The sequence below is a fragment of the Oncorhynchus nerka genome, linkage group LG16 (genome assembly GCF_034236695.1).
Source record: "Oncorhynchus nerka isolate Pitt River linkage group LG16, Oner_Uvic_2.0, whole genome shotgun sequence".
NCBI classification, from domain to species: Eukaryota; Metazoa; Chordata; class Actinopteri; order Salmoniformes; family Salmonidae; genus Oncorhynchus; species Oncorhynchus nerka.
In genome coordinates, this window is record NC_088411.1 from 27,380,514 (window position 1) to 27,399,500 (window position 18,987).

At 39.8% G+C, this 18,987-nt stretch overlaps 1 long non-coding RNA gene across 2 annotated transcripts in view; it reads left to right on the plus strand.

Annotated features, from left to right (window-relative positions):
• The window catches only part of LOC115144360 (uncharacterized), a 45,806-nt gene extending 28,946 nt beyond the window's left edge, over positions 1–16,860 (plus strand). For both annotated transcript variants that reach the window (XR_010459337.1, XR_003865807.2), the window contains exons 3-4: positions 12,650–12,748; positions 16,262–16,860. This is a non-coding gene — a long non-coding RNA (uncharacterized LOC115144360). The remainder of the gene's footprint in view (positions 1–12,649; positions 12,749–16,261) is intronic.
• Positions 16,861–18,987: the final 2,127 nt, after the last annotated feature.

The following is an 18,987-nucleotide window of genomic DNA, read 5'->3' on the forward strand; positions in this document are numbered from 1 at the left end:
ACTTTTACAAGTCTCAGTCACAAATGACAGCTCCAATAAGCCCCTTATGGTGAACAACATGTGAACAAGAGGCTTGTAGAATCATGAATCTTTTGAGTTTTCAGTTCATCGTTCCCCCGGTAGGGGGTCCTGCGTGCTATATGCATTGCTGACTCAAATTAACGAAATTAGTCAAAAGATTTGTTCTTTTGACTGAACGAGTCAAAAAGATCAGAGTTAGTAAAAATAGGCAAACTTCCCATCACAACCCCCAAAAGATTTGCTCCACAGCAGAACCCAAAGCATTGCATTCTCATAGCCTGTGTACCCCTATTTTGGTTCTTGAATATTCAGTTCCCCCTTCAATCTTTTGAAGGACAGTCTCTCTCCTGTTCGCTTCTACCAACCATATCTCTGAGCATAGGCTACAATTAGTCATACAGTAATGCAACTGCCTGGGCAATATTTCCTCGAAACTCAAAAAAAAAAAGGATCATACAGCTGCAATCATTCCCAACCGCAACGACATCAGAGGCCGCTCGTCCTCCAGAGTTTACACGGTGCCTGGCGCAGGGAAAAGAAAGAGGTCTGACAGGCCAAATGCAACGCAGAGGCCGCTCGTCCTCCAGAGTTTACACGGTGCCTGGCGCAGGGAAAAGAAAGAGGTCTGACAGGCCAAATGCAACGCAGAGGCCGCTCGTCCTCCAGAGTTTACGGTGCCTGGCGCAGGGAAAAGAAAGAGGTCTGACAGGCCAAATGCAACGCAGAGGCCGCTCGTCCTCCAGAGTTTACGGTGCCTGGCCAGGAAAAGAAAGAGGTCTGACAGGCCAAATGCAACGCAGAGGCCGCTCGTCCTCCAGAGTTTACGGTGCCTGGCGCAGGGAAAAGAAAGAGGTCTGACAGGCCAAATGCAACGCAGAGGCAGAGAGGGACAGCGTAAATCGGGTTACATGATTAATGATAGGGGGAAATGGGGTCATGTTGTATTAAGAAAATGTGTGTTTAAACCCAAAACCAGCGCATATCAGCAGACTAATGCATCAGCTATCGACTGGACACCTGAGAGCTAGAGGCTGTTAGCACAGTCCCAACGGTGAGCAGATCGATCCTAGGCAACCTCTCCTTTCCTCTCCCCCTCTATTTTACTCCATTGTCCCCCCCCCCCCCCCCTCTCTCTCTCTCTCTCTCTCTCTCTCTCCTTACTCCCCCTCTCTATTTCTCCCTCTCTCACCACTACTGTAAACTCCTCTGTGGGTGTGTACACACAGCACAATAGCCTCTGTGTTTTTGTGTCTGGTTTTGACCCAGGTTCATTTTTGGCACAAGCATGATTGCCAACACTCAATCCCTTCTGAATCCCAACACTAGACAGTCATTTAATCCCTTTGGCTTGTTAGGGGTACAGTAGCGCTGTGCTGCCTCGGGGGCAGTAGGAGGGTGTGCTGCTGGTGTTTGTCTCACTACAGGCCAGCCAGTGTGCCAGAGTGTGCTAGTGTAATTGGTTAAGTATGTGGCTAAATTGATTCTGGAATATTCAGAAAAATTATCTGCTATTCAAAATATATTGATGTACATATGTAAGTATATTTCACATACGGTACAGAAATAGGTACTGGGTACTACTGTATGTTGCAAGCATGTTTTAGTTTAAAAAAAGGGTATTCTCGTGTACGAACACACACGTGCGTGTGTCCCAGAGGAAAGGTTACGGTGATTTTCAGGATGAGCAGTCTGCTTTTGCTTTGCTCAACTGAACCATCATTTTCATCAATAAATAGAGATGATATCAGGAGGCAGGGCAGTCAAATGAACGCAAAATAAACCAAAACACGTCCTAAAGATATAGAAATGAAACCTGCAGCATATATATTGTGCCTTCAGAAAGTATTCCATTTTTGAAAATTAAATACAGGTAATATCTAATTGCCATAAGTATTCACACCCCTGAGTCGATACATGTTAGAATTACCTTTGACAGCTGTGAGTCTTTCTGGGTAAGTCTCTAAGAGCTTTGCACACCTGGACTGTACAATATTTGTACATTATTATTTTTAAAATATTCATGCTCTGTCAAGTTGGTTGTTGATCATTGCTAGACAGCCATTTTAAAGTATTTTCAAGACAATTTAAGTCAAAACTGTACCCAGGCCACTCAGGGACATTCAATGACGTGTTGGTAAGCAAGTCCAGTGTATATTTGGCTTGTCTTTTAGGTTATTGTCCAGTTGAAAGGTTAATTTGTCTGTTAGAAAGCAGACTGAACCAAGTTTTCCTCTAGGATTTTGCCTGTGCTTAGCTCTATTCCGTTTATTTTTATCCTAAAAAACTCCTAGTCACCTCCATGCTTGAAAATATGAAGAGTGGTTACACAGTGATGTGCTGTGTTGGATTTGCCCAGAACATAACACCTTGTATTCCCTTGATAAAGTACATTTCTTTGCCACAGTGTTACTTTAGTGCCTTATTGCAAACATGATGCATGCTTTGCAATATTTTTATTCTGTACAGGCTTCCTTCTTTTCACTCTTTCATTTAGGTTAGTATTGTGGAGTAACTATATTCTTGTTGATCCATCCTCCTTTTCTCCTATCACAGCCATTAAACTCTGTAACTGTTTTAAAGTCACCATTGGCCTCATGGTGAAATCTCTGACTGGTTTCCTTCCTCTCTGGCAACTGAGTTAGGAAGGACGCCTGTATCTTTGTAGTGACTGGGGGTATTGTTACACCATCCAAAGTGTAATTAATAACTTCACCATGTTCAATGGGATATTCAATGTCTGCTTTTTTAGATTTTGACCCATCTACCAGTAGGGGCCCTTCTTTGCGAGGCATTGCAAAACCTCCCTGGTCTTTGTGGTTAAATCTTTGTTTGAAATACACTGCTCGACAGAAGGGCTTTACAGATAATTGTATGTGTGGGGTACAGAGATGAGGTAGTCATTCAAAAATCATGTTAAACACAATTATTGCACACAGAGTGAGTACAGACACCTTATTATGTGACTTGTTGAGCAACTTCTTACTCATGAACTTATTTGCCATAACAAAGGGGATGAACACTTCTAAAAACATAATTCCACTTCGACATTATGGGGTATTGAGTGTAGGCCAGCGATATACATTTGTAAAAAAAAATATTTGGGCTGTAACACAAAAAAATGTAAAGAATTCAAGGGGTGTGAATACCTTCTGAAGGCACTGAAGCTCATAACAGTATGCACCAAACATTTGCTAATTTCGCACACATTTTCCGAGAGGAAAAACATTCATAAATGTTTTGCATTTATGAACAGGTCATATTTAAAATGTTCCACTGTGTTATATTTTTCTCCGCTGTTAAACAAATTAAAAAAACTAAAACCAAGTTGAGCCTGCAGGACAGGGTCAGTTTTTCCAGAGTGGGTTTCACAAACAACCTCTATGTAGGAAGATGACATGGCCTGTTTGTGTGTGACTCTATCCTTCTGGCCAAAGAGCAACAGGGATGTTTTAAGGCACATGCATAGTTACAGTGTCCCAAACAGGTCACAATTTGCTCCAGTTTCTGACAGAATGAAAGAATTAAGAATATATTTGCAAGGAGGATAAAAGTAATGTAATGCTTTCATTTCCATTGTACTGTTCTCAATACCTCAACACTTAGTATTATATACATTATTCTAACTATATTTACTGTATATCTAATGAACATTATGGGAACTACTGGAAACAAAGAAATACTGGTAACTACTAGAAACAAAGAAACAATCTTAAGGAAGGTTTTCACTCATAGAAACTGCACATGTAATAATCTGTTTGCGATGCGTGCAGGACAGCAGAAATGTGATCTGGGGGTAAAGGTCATGGGTTAGACAGCAGAACTATAGCACACATGACTATACCAGACACAAAACTAATAGTCTATGTATTATTTCCTGGGTTTTGTTCTCCAATAGTCCTGTCATTACAGTGTTCAATAATTGTGGCAATACTGTATATTGAAAAATAAGTTATATGAAAGAAAACATATTTTGTCTCATTACTTTTCTTTATGATAGAGGGCAGAGTTAAGAGTGTGCTGCCGCAAAATAAGTCACTCACTGAAATCTGTGAAATTTGAGTCAAATGTCCCATTGATTTTCTCAAAGCCATTTTTTCTCTGAGCCAAAAGGTGGTGTTTCCCCTCCATTAAAAGCCTGTATTACTGTACATTAGCTAAGGGCCTAGATTAAAAATAAACGGCATTGAAACTTTATTCAATACCACAATGTCCGCAGAAATGTTTTGTTACACATTGGAAACAGGAGGAGCATTTGTTTGCACTCAGTGATTCCTTTCAAAGTAAAAGGCTTTCCACTAGATGTTGGAACATTGCTGCAGAGACTTGCTTCCATTCAGCCACAAGAGCATTAGTGAGGTTGGGCACTGATGTTAAGCGATTAGGCCAATTCATCCCAAAGGTGTTTGATGGGGTTGAGGTCAGGGCTCTGTGCAGGCCAGTCAAGTTCTTCCACACTGATCTCAACAAACCATTTCTGTATGGCACTCGCTTTGTACACTGGGGCAGGAAAGGGCCTTCCTCAAAATGTTGACACAAAGTCGGAAGTACAGAATCGTCTAGAATGTCATTTTTTGCTGTAGCGTTAAGGTTTCCCTTCACTGGAACTAAGCGGCCTAGCCCGAACCATGAAAAACCGCCCCAAACCATTATTCCTCATCCACCAAATGTTACAGTTGGCACTATGCATTCTGACGGGTAGCGTTCTCCTGGCATATGCCAAACCCAGATTCGTCCGTCGGACTGCCAGATGGTGAAGCGTGATTCATTACTCCAGAGAACACGTTTCCACTACTCCATAGTCCAATGGCGGCAACTCCAGTCGACACTTGGCATTACGCTTGGTGATTTTAGGCTTGTGTGTGGCTGCTCGGCCACGGAAACCCATTTCATGAAGCTCCCAATGAACAGTTATTGTGCTGACGTTGCTTCCAGAGGCAGTTTGGAACTCGGTAGTGAGTGTTGCAACTGAGGAGAGACGATTTTTACGCACAACAGTCGTTGTTGCTCCTAGACATTTCCACCTCACAAAAACAGCACTTACAGTTTACCAGGGCAGCTCTAGCAGGGCAGACATTTGACAAACTGACTTGTTGGAAATGTGACATCCTATGAAGGTCATTGAGCTCTTCAGTAAGGCCATTCTACTGCCAATGTTTGTCTATTTTATTTATTTATTTTACCTTTATTTAACTAGGCAAGTCAGTTAAGAACAAATTCTTATTTTCAATGACGGCCTAGGAACAGTGGGTTAACTGCCTGTTCAGGGGTAGAACGACAGATTTGTATCTTGTCAGCTTGGGGATTTGAACTTGCAACCTTTCGGTAACTAGTCCAACTCTCTAACCACTAGGCTACCCTGCCGCCCCAGGGATGGAGATCGCATGGCTGTGTGCTCAATTTTATACAACTGTCAGCAATGGGTGTGGCTGAAATAGCCAAATCCACTCATTTGAATGGGTGTCCACATACTTTGTATATATAGTGTATATATACAATTACTCCAAAGTTGTTCTTTTAAAAAGCTAATATACAATAAAAAATGTAAAAGTATATTTTAAATTCTTTGTAATTTTGTACATAAATTCTAATCTATAGTCAAACTGACATTAGTATGAACAGTGTAAAATCTAATGCAATATGGGACTTCTAATCATCTAGTCGAACAGAAGTATGCATTTCATGACAGGAGAGATTGAGTCTGCACTGCAGATGTTTCTCAAATGGGATATTTGGCTTGTGTTTTTAGTCAATGTAAATATACCATGGATTATATGTGTATTGCTACTGCAAATGAATGTGAAATGCAATGAAAAATGTAATGTATAATGTATAATGTATTATGTAATTCAAAAATATAATAATTTATCGAAATAGAAAAAAGAATACATGCTAAAATGTATGTTGTTTGACTTTGACGTAAGACATTGTTTCTTATTTTATGAAATAATATGTTATCAAACTTCTTTACCCATGTGTTGGGGGTGTGTTGGGGTTTACTGTAACCCCCGGAGATATTGCATTGCGTAGACTGTCAGAGTGTATCAGATAATGTACAGATTAACAGCGGACCGACCCCGCACACAAACAGGATGTAATGCGAGATTCCGTTGGCTGCATTTTTTCTTCTGTTGTCATCAGTCATTGGGGTCAAAGGTCACACGATTAATCAAAACTGTTTCTGCGGTGTGAGATACACAAATGAGCCTCTTAGGATTACCCATGGCTGAAGATGGCCCCGTCTGTTTATATCTGTCAGACCGCAGGGTTACATTAAACTCCCCATTTCCATCCTGGTGTGAACTAATCAGCCATTCCATTTGAGTGACTTTACTCTGTCCTCCATTTCTTATTCTGCTGTCACAATGGGCTTCGTATGGGCCTCGTATGAGGTCCTGCTGGTTACATTAGCTGGTGTTTGGACATCTGTAGGGGCTTGGCTCAATGAGGAGGCCTGTCAACGTGGCTTTTGTAAATCGAGGGATTGTCCAAACACTCGGACACGCGGTAATAAAAACAAGCCCCTGTTCCCTGCATTAGCTCTGCATTAGTGGAGAGGGATGGGTCTGAGCGATGCATCATACATGTCTGTTACAGGAAAATTATTGTCCTCCTCAACTTTGTGTCAATTAGTAGGATTGTTGGTTATGGTCTGTATAAAGCAGATTGTATACATTTTATATAAAAAATGCTGAATTTTGTTGACTTTTAATGAAGTGTATTAAATTATAAATTGGGCCATAAAACAACAGAGGGGCACATGGAGCGATAAGTTTGATACTCTGCGGTAGCCCTTTACACTCTTACCCGAATACAGGTTGACAATGGCAGACATGGGTACTAATAAGCGCCTAAATTGGAACGTAGTACCATGCTATACATGACGTCAGAGCTCTGGCTCTGCGCTTCACAGCTCTGTATGGGTTTTGACTAACAGCCGTTCTGAACTTGAGCACTGCATTCAACAAGAAGTTGCCCCCATCCCTCCCGCTAATTGAGCAACTTTTTTGTTGTCTGAGTGAGGAAAATGCTGTACATTAAGAGGACTCTATGTATTCAGAAAGATGAGGCGTTGAGGATTATAATAAATACCGCTTTGATGTCATACAAGCCAAACATGCGTGAGTCCAAATGTGCACTTCACATTTCCATATCATAAAACTCAGGTCATATACAATGTCAATGTTTGTGATCACTATGTTTGATGTACAGTTACAAGATGACAAGGCGTCATATCCTAGGTTGTTCTGAACAGAATGAGCCTGCACCTGAATGCACTGATGATGACTCCTTTCTATGACTCCTTCCTGTGACTCCTTTCAATGCACACCAAAATGACGGTCTCTTTCTCTGATTCGCCTTGTGAAAGCCTAACACTGTAAGATCGTATTTTATAATGTAGCTAGTCATGTTGGTAATAGAACAAGCCCACCCGACCCAGATTGCGATTTATAAAGGACAATTTTGGGATTTCGTAAACAACAACAGTAATTGTGTGATGGCGGGGATGCAGGGTTGTGTTCCAAACAAAACAACTACAAGTGTGCTTGTTCTAATTCCTCAACGGCACAGTTAGGAAAGCGAAAGAAAGTACCTTGTAGTTGAAGACTCTTTTTTGAGTCATAAAAATGCATTGAAATTACTTAGGAACTGTGCACACTTTGGAGTGGTGTGTGGCCACTTGGGGACATCAGTTAGTCCTGTCACTCAAACCCTGGTCATTAAAAAAAACTTTTGTTGCACCTACCCCACATTTTCCAGGATCATTCTTATCATATTACTGAATGTATCCAGAGTATTTCAGATTTCGTTATCAACAAATGCGGCGAAATGTACAGTAAATGTAAAATGCACATAAAATCAACAATCAGTCTTATGTCAGGTGAACCTTGGTTTAATCATTTTCCCATTATCTCCAAACTGTTCCCTGTGCTTTTTATAATTATTCTCCATAAAACATTTACATTTAGCCCTATCCATTTAGGCCAATTCCCACGAGTGTAAAGGGTTAATATATCATAATAATGATTATAATAATATATGCCATTTAGCAGACGCTTTTAACAAAGCAATTTACAGTACAGTCATGTGTGCATACATTTTACGTATGGGTGGCCCCAGAAGCAATCAAACCTACTACCCTTGGTGTTGCTATCTAATTTACTGCCTTTGAACTAGTGTCATATGAGATGATACAATTTATTTTTTATCACATGGGAAATATGAACTGCTCAGAATTTTGGGGGGGTAACATAAAAAGCGAAATATCCCAATAAGTAATGACCATTATAACAGCTTCCTTTTGATTTTATGCCACAGCGATCTCTGGAAGCTTTCAATTATGCCCTGCTTTATTTTCAGAGGAAAGGCTGAATTAGCAGAGTTTAGCTAACAGCCTAAATAATGGGCCTTATGGGAGATTTGAATAGCTGTGGAGAAATGTGAGAAGCGAGAGCTCTGGTGTCTGTTGCTTCGTGATCGGCTATTCCTATCCAATAGGCTACTACATGTTTCTATGTGTTTTCAGGACCAATGGGTAGCATTGGTTATATAGATTGGTCATGGGTATAAAAAGTCATGTTCTGGGCATGACATTTATTACCTTCAACAAATAATGTAGCAATTATTTTGCAAGCATGGAAAATAAAATCACCTCATTTCCTTTGTATAACTTTTGGTTCGCAGAAAGTTTTTCGAGGTGAATTAAGGGAAATGTTGCACTACATTAAATCATTTATTTACATAGGAAAATGACATTTTCCAAGGGTGACCAACTGTGTAAGTTCTTAAACACACTGTAATCCATTTATACAGTTGGTTAGAATTTGGGCAAGTGAGGTCAGAGACGTAACTCAAAGTAACTATATTAGATTTATGTTCCACATAGGGTTTCAGTGCTACATTGTGTTTAAGTTATTCTTTCCTTTGCTTTCTGCTCCTCATAGAATAGGTTGACCCATATAATCTCTGGTCCCAAATCAGTAATGCAAAAGCCAATGATAGGCGATGATGAGCAGTGTCCCTCCTCACCGAGAAAGATGTTGTATTACCTCTCTAATGGAGGCTGCTCACTTAGGAGCTGTTCAACCCTCCTCACTTCTAAACAAGTGTTTTTGTGTGTGTGCGCGTGCGTGTGTGTGTGTGTGTGCGTGTGTAATTCAGGACAAATTACAATAATATCATAGCATAGCATAATAAATAATTCAGCACACCTCATTCAATTTTTTCAGTGGTTTCCTTTCTGCATGTCTTAGTCACACCGTCTTAGATGTCGTTTCATCCGCTGTGAAAACCTGTAATAACAACATAAATAACAATAACTGTTAGAAAGGGAAGATAATGTCATCAGATTGCATTTTCAGTCCCAGAGGAGAGGGATGGCAGGCCACACGTGGCAATAGCCGAGTGTGAGATGGAATTGATCTTTTATTAAAAATGGTTTCTGACTCAGAGTGAATTCATTATCAGTCTATTATCTCAGAATATAGTAAATATGGAGTCGAGGAGGCACCAACACCTCCCTCAGGCAACTCTCTGTCTGTTATTCTGATGTGAAATCACAGTTCATAAAATGCCAGTTAATAAGGGATTGTGAGACAAAGATTCTACTCTCTTCCCTCAACACACACACACACACACACACACACACACACACACACACACACACACACACACACACACACATAATTTATCAGCAGAGCAGATGTTTATTTTAGGAACAGAGAGCTTTGGTGAAGTGCAGCTCATCCTCATCTCGGCCAAGCCAGGATTCAGTGTCTTCACAGGCAGAAGAGCCCAACTCACGCCCACCACTGGCTTATCTACTGCCACTTTATTGGGTACTCTGTCTACATTGAGTTGTTTTTCAAGACATCTAAACCCTGCAAAAAGCTTTCTGTCTGTAGCCTATTCCTCAACTCAGAAGGAGACAGGGGATGAAACTCCACGAGAGAAAGAACGAGGAATTAAATACTGAAAGACTAAAATAAGGGATTACCCTTTATAAATGTCAACTTGTCACAAAGAAATCCACCATATGGAGAGAGGAAAGACAATGGCATTCATTATTTGTATCCATTGCAATGCATGCTGCAATCTACTGTGGTAGCCTACTAAGACAGTGCATCAAATGGCCAAAAACTGGGAACAAACATTTTAACTACACCTTCTTGAATAATGTGCATGACTACCTGTGCAGAAGCTTCTAGTCCATGCATGCTCAGTGCATAGTCTGTCCGTTGACTTTCACTCAAAAAAAAATGTACAGTATAACCTACATTCATAGTTCTATTCTTAAAACTACATTGGCCTTAGATAAAGATGAGTCTGTTTCAAGTTTAATTGATTTGACACAGTAGAAAGGCTATTTTAAATCGACCAGACACTCAAGAACACAACCTGTAGCCTATGCTTCAGACCACATTATGCTTATTTTTGGGACCATGTGCGTACCACAATGCGTAGATTTTCATGCTTAATTTAGCCTCATTATAATATTTTTTTCTCCCTTCAAAGTGATAGACAGTAGCTAGGCTTCCATCCAATTGCCCGAGAGATGTTCATGTGAATATTCTAAAATCTTTTCCCACTAGAGATGTGTTTCAACTAGATGTGTTTAAATTAAATTGACTTGTTGCGGATAACAGTCTGTGCGTGATGACGTAGGGCACATAAAAATAACATTTGCAGGTAAATTTAAATGGGTTTCAATCGCATTTTGAACTCTACTAATGGTTTTCTAAGAAGAAATCTTGCTGTAGAGAATCAGTGGTCTATCAGCGCTCTATAGCCAACAGCTCGCAGATACCGTGTGGTTAGGCTACCTACATGATGAGAGCGAGATGTCAAACGGAGGCCAAACATCGCTCATCATGTCACCACAATAAGACCGTAGATATTTATTGGAAAGGAGCATCAAGCTCATCACAATGCACTTTCATCACCCTGTGAAGTTTATCATAACTTATTTAATCTAGCCTAATAAACTGCATGTTTTTCCGAGTCTTTAGTGGGAGGACAACATAATATCTTCGCGTAACTCCAAGTCTAATTCGATATGATGGTTATTATAGCCTATCAATATTTTCGCATAATGGCGTTTCCATCGCCATTTCTCTCATCCTTAAATATCCCACCTTTGTTTTGTCAACATTTGGAAAGTTTACTGACAAATGTTCTGTTTCCATCAGTCCTGTCTTGTCATGTGTTATCCAACATTGATACGTTTTCATCCTTTTGTACGGTTCTTTCAAGTTGCAGCGTCGACCTCGATACTGGCTGGCTAGAGCCATGAGTTAATTCAAAGGCGAGGTGAGTAGACACGACTTCCCGCCTGCCCTGGTGGACAATCAGGCTATGCATTTCAAATATTCTACAGAGATGTTCTTTTTTGCCCATCACAAACAACATCTAGAGTTTTTATGAGAGTAAAGTCAAACAGGAAGTTTCGGTACAATTTTATAAATGCCAACAGATAATTGTTCATTTGACATGGTGCGATTTTTTTGTGTCGTAAAATGTATTATGCGAGAAATAGCGGTGGAAACTCCTTTATGCGAAAATATTGATATAATAACCATCATATCGAAGACAATTTGGAGTCATGCGATGAAATGGTGTGTAGTCCTCCCACTAGAACTTGGGAAACAATGCAGTTTATTAGGCTACATATGAAATAAATAATGATGAACTTCACAATATGGTGAATGTGCTCGAGGGTTATCGTGATGCTCCTTTCCAATAAATATAGAGGATCTTATTCTAGTGATATGATGATTGATGCTTAACTGCCATTTGACAAAGACAAATATTCTCGCTCAATATCCATATTAATCTCATCATGTAGACTAGCCTGCCGGCACAGCCTAACAGACTACCCGTACTGTATCTGCCAGCTGTTTGCTAGAGCGCACATTCCAAGACCAGAGTAGGCACATTTTCTACTTGACGCAACAGTTTTTGAGATAAACTATTGCATTGGAAACATATTAAACTTCAGATTTTTATTCGGTACATGAAAACTTAAGCGAAAAAGTACATTTTGTGTGCACTACGTCATAACGCAGTGTTTTTTCCCCAAAAAAATATTTTGACGGAAACACATATCTGTTGGAAAAATGCGCATACTGTTTTTATGCTGATTCAAGAATATTCGCATGAAAATCTGTCCCCAATTGGATAGAAACCTTGCTACTTGGGTAAATAATGTTGTAGCCTAATATATATCTACTTCAGGCTTTATATTATTCCAATCATGGCATTCGAATGATTTGGCAGACTAGACAATAGGCCTGTTTCCATGCAGGCATATATATATAAAATAGAGAGAATTTGATCACTCACTGCATAAAAAAGGCAAAGCAATGTAGCCTAGCTCATTAACCCATTTGCCTACATTGGTCTGCTAAAGGCATAAACTCCTAGGTTTTTAGATGGGCATAGGTCTAGGTTACAGTAAATATAGGCCTACACCAATTGATATGATGCTGCAGGAAATAGGATTAGGCTACTGATGACTTTTTTGTGTTGTTGAACAATAATAATTGCTAATATTATGTCAAATATTAGGGTCTCTTTATTTCAATGTGATATGGCCCTCACTTGACTTGTATGTTCTCTGTTTCCATGGCAGCTGGCAGCAGAGAGAGGCCACCTTGGGCATAAGAGGTGAGGCCTACTCTTAACATCACACCTCCAGCTAACCCCACCCCCAATCTCCAGCTTCAGCCAGGTATTTATTGTTCTCTGCACTGATCCAGCTTCCTCTATGGAACACCTTAGTCTCTCGTCCTCTTCCTCCACTGTTTTACTCATGGCTTGGAAGTGAAAAAAGTTTGGTTTTACCAGGTGCATTCAACTTACTATAAAAAACTAAACAGTGATGTAAAGATTAGTAATGGGTTTTCATGTATTGTCATTAGATTTGTTACTTAGACCAATTGTTGATGATCAGACTTGCTTGGTTTGTCAGGGTATCTTTTGTCTCTGTATAACATACATAGATTTTGACACAAGTAAACATTCAATTGTTTTTTTTTAGCTGAATGAATCAACCATACGACTTGATCGTATGGTTGATGAACTAACCATTTGAACTGGATCTTTAAAGTTAGCCTAAAGCAGATCTAGAAGTAAGATGTTGTATCTGATTGTAACAGTAAAACATGCTAAGAGGCCAATCAGAATCTGTTTCACAATATACAATAGTTCTAGGATATTTAGGTTATATTACAGGGAATACTTTCCCTTCAACAGAAGTAAACATGTACAGAAACAGTTGAACATGAATATGCAATGTAGGCTATGTAATCGAAAACCGCAAAGGAATAGTTGAACGTTTGTTACATTGACTAAATGGCTTAGTGGAATGGTAACTGATCATTTTACGTGAGCCGTGATACATTTGAAATCTGTGGCTATGCAGGGCAATACTTAAAAAAATATTTTACTTCAGAGTTGCAATGTTGGCTTCTATGGTGTGATTGAGATATTTTACAAATAGGCCTAATGATTTCTTCTTTCAAAGTAAAATTGCCTCACGATAGTCCAGACAGAAAGCAAATCTGTCATATTACGTCTCTTGAACAATGTATGAGACTGTTTTTATGTATCTTTTAATTTCACAGAAATTGGCCTACCACCTCAGTGGATATGGACAGAGAAAGCTGCGATTTAGCAGGTTTCTTGGCAAGGACAAGACCTAGCGAGCGGATTGCCTATCCGTGTTTTGGGGCGATTAGAACCAGATGGGTCAGGTTGTGCCCTCCCGCCAGGCTAGGGCAGTGGAGTGACTGTCACTCAGACCCATCGGGGGGGGGGGGGGGGCATGTTATGGCACTGGGGGTGTAAGTGTAAACAGTCTCCGGTATATGACTGACACTCAGTTTTGGTGGTAGACCTGACATCCTCCATTTGACACAGAAACATAGAGGAATACAGCTAGAGCCAGCTAGAGAGAAAGGGAAACATGCTGGAGAGGGACTGGAGAAGAGAAACATAATGATTTTTGAAAATTAGCACCCAGGGTAGTGAGATGGCAGGAAGAAGGGAAATACACATTTAGAAGAGTTCCTTTAAAGATGATCATGAAACATAGATGCATTTTAGCTTTGTCTGATGAGGTTTAAAGATAAGCACACATGGAAAGAGAAGGGGGAAGGAGCTGCAGTGGTGACTCTTCTCCTTCCTTTCATTCTTTCATTCCGCCACTCTCTGCTGATCAGGTTTCTCCCGGTCTATCAGCTGAGTGGTCGTATGGGGTTTGATCAATGGCAGGAAACCAGCAGATCAAATGGTAATTTATCTGAAAAAGATAGGCCAGTATCTACACAACCATGCCTCTGAGCTACAAGCTCTCACAGTCTCACGCCAGAATTAAATGGTCATGATTTTCACATTTAGAAGTTGTTCCAATTCACCTTTTGGCATTATCTTCGAATTCTTAAGGTTAGGCATTAACTCAGAAAGGTTAAGGTAAGGTTTGGAATAGGATTAAAACAAAAATATAAAAAACAACTTTCTATTGCTGGTGGTTCTCCTTGTGTTGTGGGGGTTGTGTGTAGTGTTTTTCCCCATAGTACACAGTAATGCTGAGGGTGGATGCATACAGCACACCTAGGGGGTTATTTAATATGCACAATTATTACTCACTCACTCTCCACCAGCTGTATGCAAATATACAACATATTGCCTTGGGTCTCTGTGGAGAACCTCACTACTCGCTCAGACTCACCATAGGCTTTTATCTGTAATTAAACTACACACTAAATTCATCTCTAGGTTTATTGATTTTGATATTTTGTATTACCATTGTTCAACAATGCGCAATAAGGGATTGCAGTGGTGTTTCCATTTGGCAGTTGTTTGCTGTAATTCTGAAATAGTTTAAACCACTTGATTGTATTATGCATTTTAAATACATGTTATGATCTGATATTGGATTAATTGCCCACATTCTCAGAATGTTATATTTTTTTATATATTAAAGTACTTAAATAGGATACGTTTGCTCACGTATAATGGATTTCAGCAGACAATGGACCCCCTTCTTGTGAATTAGAATCGGCCCCAAGGGCAAAACTCTAACTGAACTACAATGGGATATTGCTACAATGCTTTCCAAGAAATAAGACAATATTTAGTATTTATTAGGATCCCCATTAGCTACAGCCAAGGCAGCAGCTACTCTTCCTGGGGTCCAAATATGAATAATAACTGTTGCATCTAAACAAAACAACCGCCTACATCATAAATATAACTATATATCATACAATACATTATTACATCTTTACTTGAATATTACACATTTACAATATAAAATGTACAATACTACAATAATACAATATTACAATGTGTGTGTGTCTAGTGTGTGTTAGAGTGTGTGTATGCGTGTGTTTGTCTGTGTCTCTTCACAGTCCGCGTTGTGCCGTGAGGTATTGTTTTATCCGTTTTTTAAATCTGATTTTACCGTGCGTTTCCCAGAGTTTTTTTATGGACTTGGGGACTGTGAAGAGACCCCTGGTGGCATTTCTTGTGGGGTATGTATGGGTGTCTGAGCAGTGTGCTAGTAGTTTAAACAGACCCCTGGTGGCATGTCTTGTGGGGTATCTATGGGTGTCTGAGCAGTGTGTTAGCTGTTTGAACGGACGGACTGTGAAGAGACCCCTGGTGGCATGTCTTGTGGGGTATGTATGGGTGTCTGAGCAGTGTGTTAGCTGTTTGAACGGACGGACTGTGAAGAGACCCCTGGTGGCATGTCTTGTGGGGTATGTATGGGTGTCTGAGCTGTGTGTTAGCTGTTTGAACGGACGGACTGTGAAGAGACCCCTGGTGGCATGTCTTGTGGGGTATGTATGGGTGTCTGAGCAGTGTGTTAGCTGTTTGAACGGACCGTTTGGTGCTTTCAATATGTGAATTGCTCTCACAAAAACAAGTGATGAAGTCAATCTGTCCTCTACTTTGAGCCAGGAGAGATTGACTTCATGTTATTGATATTAGCCTTCCAATATTAGCCCAAATACTGTATTTCTATGGCATATCTGGAAACACTTAATTGACACCACAATGCCTTTACAGTAATGATTTGTATCTAATCTACTAACTGAGCTGAGGTATTTCTTCTTTCGTGAGGAGAGGGGTGTTCCTAATCTGAGCCCGATACAATGTGGTGCTGTGTTCCTAATCTGGGACCCTTACAGTAGGTTCTCCTGCCACCCCTTGTAACTCTTTGCTTCTGTCAAAATAGACATTCTCAAATTGAATTAAGGTCCTGTTCTGTGCTGCAACCCCACGGACCCCTTCGAGAGCCCTCCTGAACCCCCTTGGCCCGGTCCTGTTCCCCTCATCCAGCCGCCTCGGACTAATTAAAACCGATGTGGCCTTGTCTTCGCTGGATTACCCCTAACGAGGATTCACTGACTCCACCAGCATGTGCCTCTTGATGAGAGAAAGAGAGAGAGAGACAGAGACAGGGATAGACAGAAAAAGAAATGGGAGGATTTGTCCAGGCAACCTTAGCCTTGAAACCCAACACTTAATTCACTACAGATGATACAGAAAAGGTGGAAGAGAGAGAGAGAGAAAGAGACAAATATACTTATGTTGATAGTTTAAATCACTAGTGTGTGTAGTGTTTTAAAAACTGTTAGTGAAACAATTGAAACGTGGCCTTATTGTGAAAAGAGTCATAAAATGGACCTCTGGTCAGCCCTCTATGAATCCATACAGAGAGATGAATGCCAATTCTCTTTCTTTCTTTGTGTGTGTGTGTGCGTGCGTGCCAGGGGCAGAGAAAAAATACATTCTCTGTCTTTGATAATGCATTAATAATAAAATGCAATGTTAAAACAATTCTCCAAGTGTGAGTCTCATTAATCATAATGGTTGACAACTGTTCTGGCGAGTGTCTGCATAATGACAGTAATGTGTAGCAGGGTTTGGTTGTCGGTAGCTGAAGTCATGGTGTTTGAGAATCATACTTTTTCCCAGAGGTTGTAAAGTTAATCAATGCAACAATATTTTTTATAGTATCAACAGATAATTATTTTTATAAAATGATGTAGCATATTTTGATATGAACACAAGGTTCCATTATTACAAATCAATGGCTACTCTTTTTATATCATAGCTCTTAGCTAATGTAAAAATAGAGTTATATATGTGATAAGACATTTATTTTTGATAAACACATTTCTACACACATCACCAACTGAAGAAACACAATATTTTGGCCATTACAGTCATCATACAGTTGCTCTTGCATGGGTCTACCTGAGTTACCCGTGGCCCTAAAATGAATTCTCTGGCTGTCACAGTTAAACGAATTCGTGAATGAAGTGTTCAAGTCCAGATAGTGAACAAGGTGTATGAGACAGATCCTTTGCGGTGACTATTCACTCACTGCTGCATGCCTTCTTAACCATCATCCTTTAAACCCTGCTAACGACATATTTCACATCCCGGTGTCATGAAATCTCCATGTTTTTGCTATATTGACACTGAAGTTTACACGAATTAAATTTCAAAATATATTGTATAACCATAGATGCGACGGTAAACTAATCTAGCGCACAATAAAATATGCAATTATTTCAAACGAAGTTGTGCACTTGAATTATATTCACTTAGAACAATTCGGCTACCAATTTAATAAAAAACAAACGTCAGTAATACATCAGGGTATATTGGATTAAAAATTTAAAATAAATACTTTATTTTGCTAAATGTTTAGATTAACCTTTTAAATGGGAAAAAAGTGTGATATTAATTCGAAACGAAGGAAGAAGGATGCATGTATATGTTGATCTAAACATGCTGAACAATGTATTTTTATCACGATAATAAAATTCACAGTTTTAATGAGTTATAACATTCAAGGTCGTGTCTTCCCAGAGAAGCAGAAACATCTGAATATGACAGCAACAATTACACAACCATAACAATTTTATAATTAGAGTATAATAACATTAATTACATTATTATTGTTATTATTATTATCTTTCCCACAATAATAATAATAATTATTAGCATTATTTTTCATATAATAATAATAGTAATGATTATTATTTACTACTACTAATAATAATAATAATAATTATTAATATTCTGGAACGAGATGGGAATTACTGTAGCAGGTCAAGTACTGATCTTTAAAGTGGTTGTGACTTGTGAGCATGATATACTGGCCTAAATGTGTCCCTACTGTATGTCAATGCTAAGGTTTCTAATAGTGTGAATATGTTTAGCAGTACATGTTCCTGACTGTCTCAGTGTTGGTCATTAGGTTTGATTGGTGTGTGCCATGTCTCTCAGGGTTACCCCAGAGGAGAATAATTGTTTGTTGGGATATTGTAATGAAGCCCTCAGCTTCTCTTCAAGGTAATTACCCACTCTGCCTGCCTCTCTGCTTTGGTTAATCAGGCCTCCTGCTCAGTGCTCACTCAAGTCATCATAAAAGACACCAGGGGTGCAACTTTGGATTTAGAAGTGGAGGGGATATTTTTATTTTATTTTTTAAAATCCAGTCAGATGAACATTCCAAACAGACTTCTCCTACCCATCCACTCGGAGGCGTCCTCATGGTCCTAAAGCACACCGCTGCCTCGTTTTGCATCACATTCCAATGATAAAACTGGTGGGGGACAAAAATACCATTTCGGAATGTGTGTGGGGGAGGGGGGAGGGGGGACGACATGTCCCAAGTCAAATGTGCACCTCTGAAAGACACACTGAGCCTTCCTCTCGCATGTATCCATTCTATCCTAGTGTCAGTTGTCAGACCGCTGGGCTGTAGGGGCTTCTGCCACCATGGCCAGCAATACACACATTCCCCTGTGTTACTGTAAAGAAGAATTTGACCCTGTCCATTGGCGGCAGTAGTGGGATGGAATCCATAGTGGGGGTCATATAGATGGACAGCCACTCTGCTGAGGAAGCTGCTTCCTGTCCTTCCTGGGGAAGGCATTCCAAGCA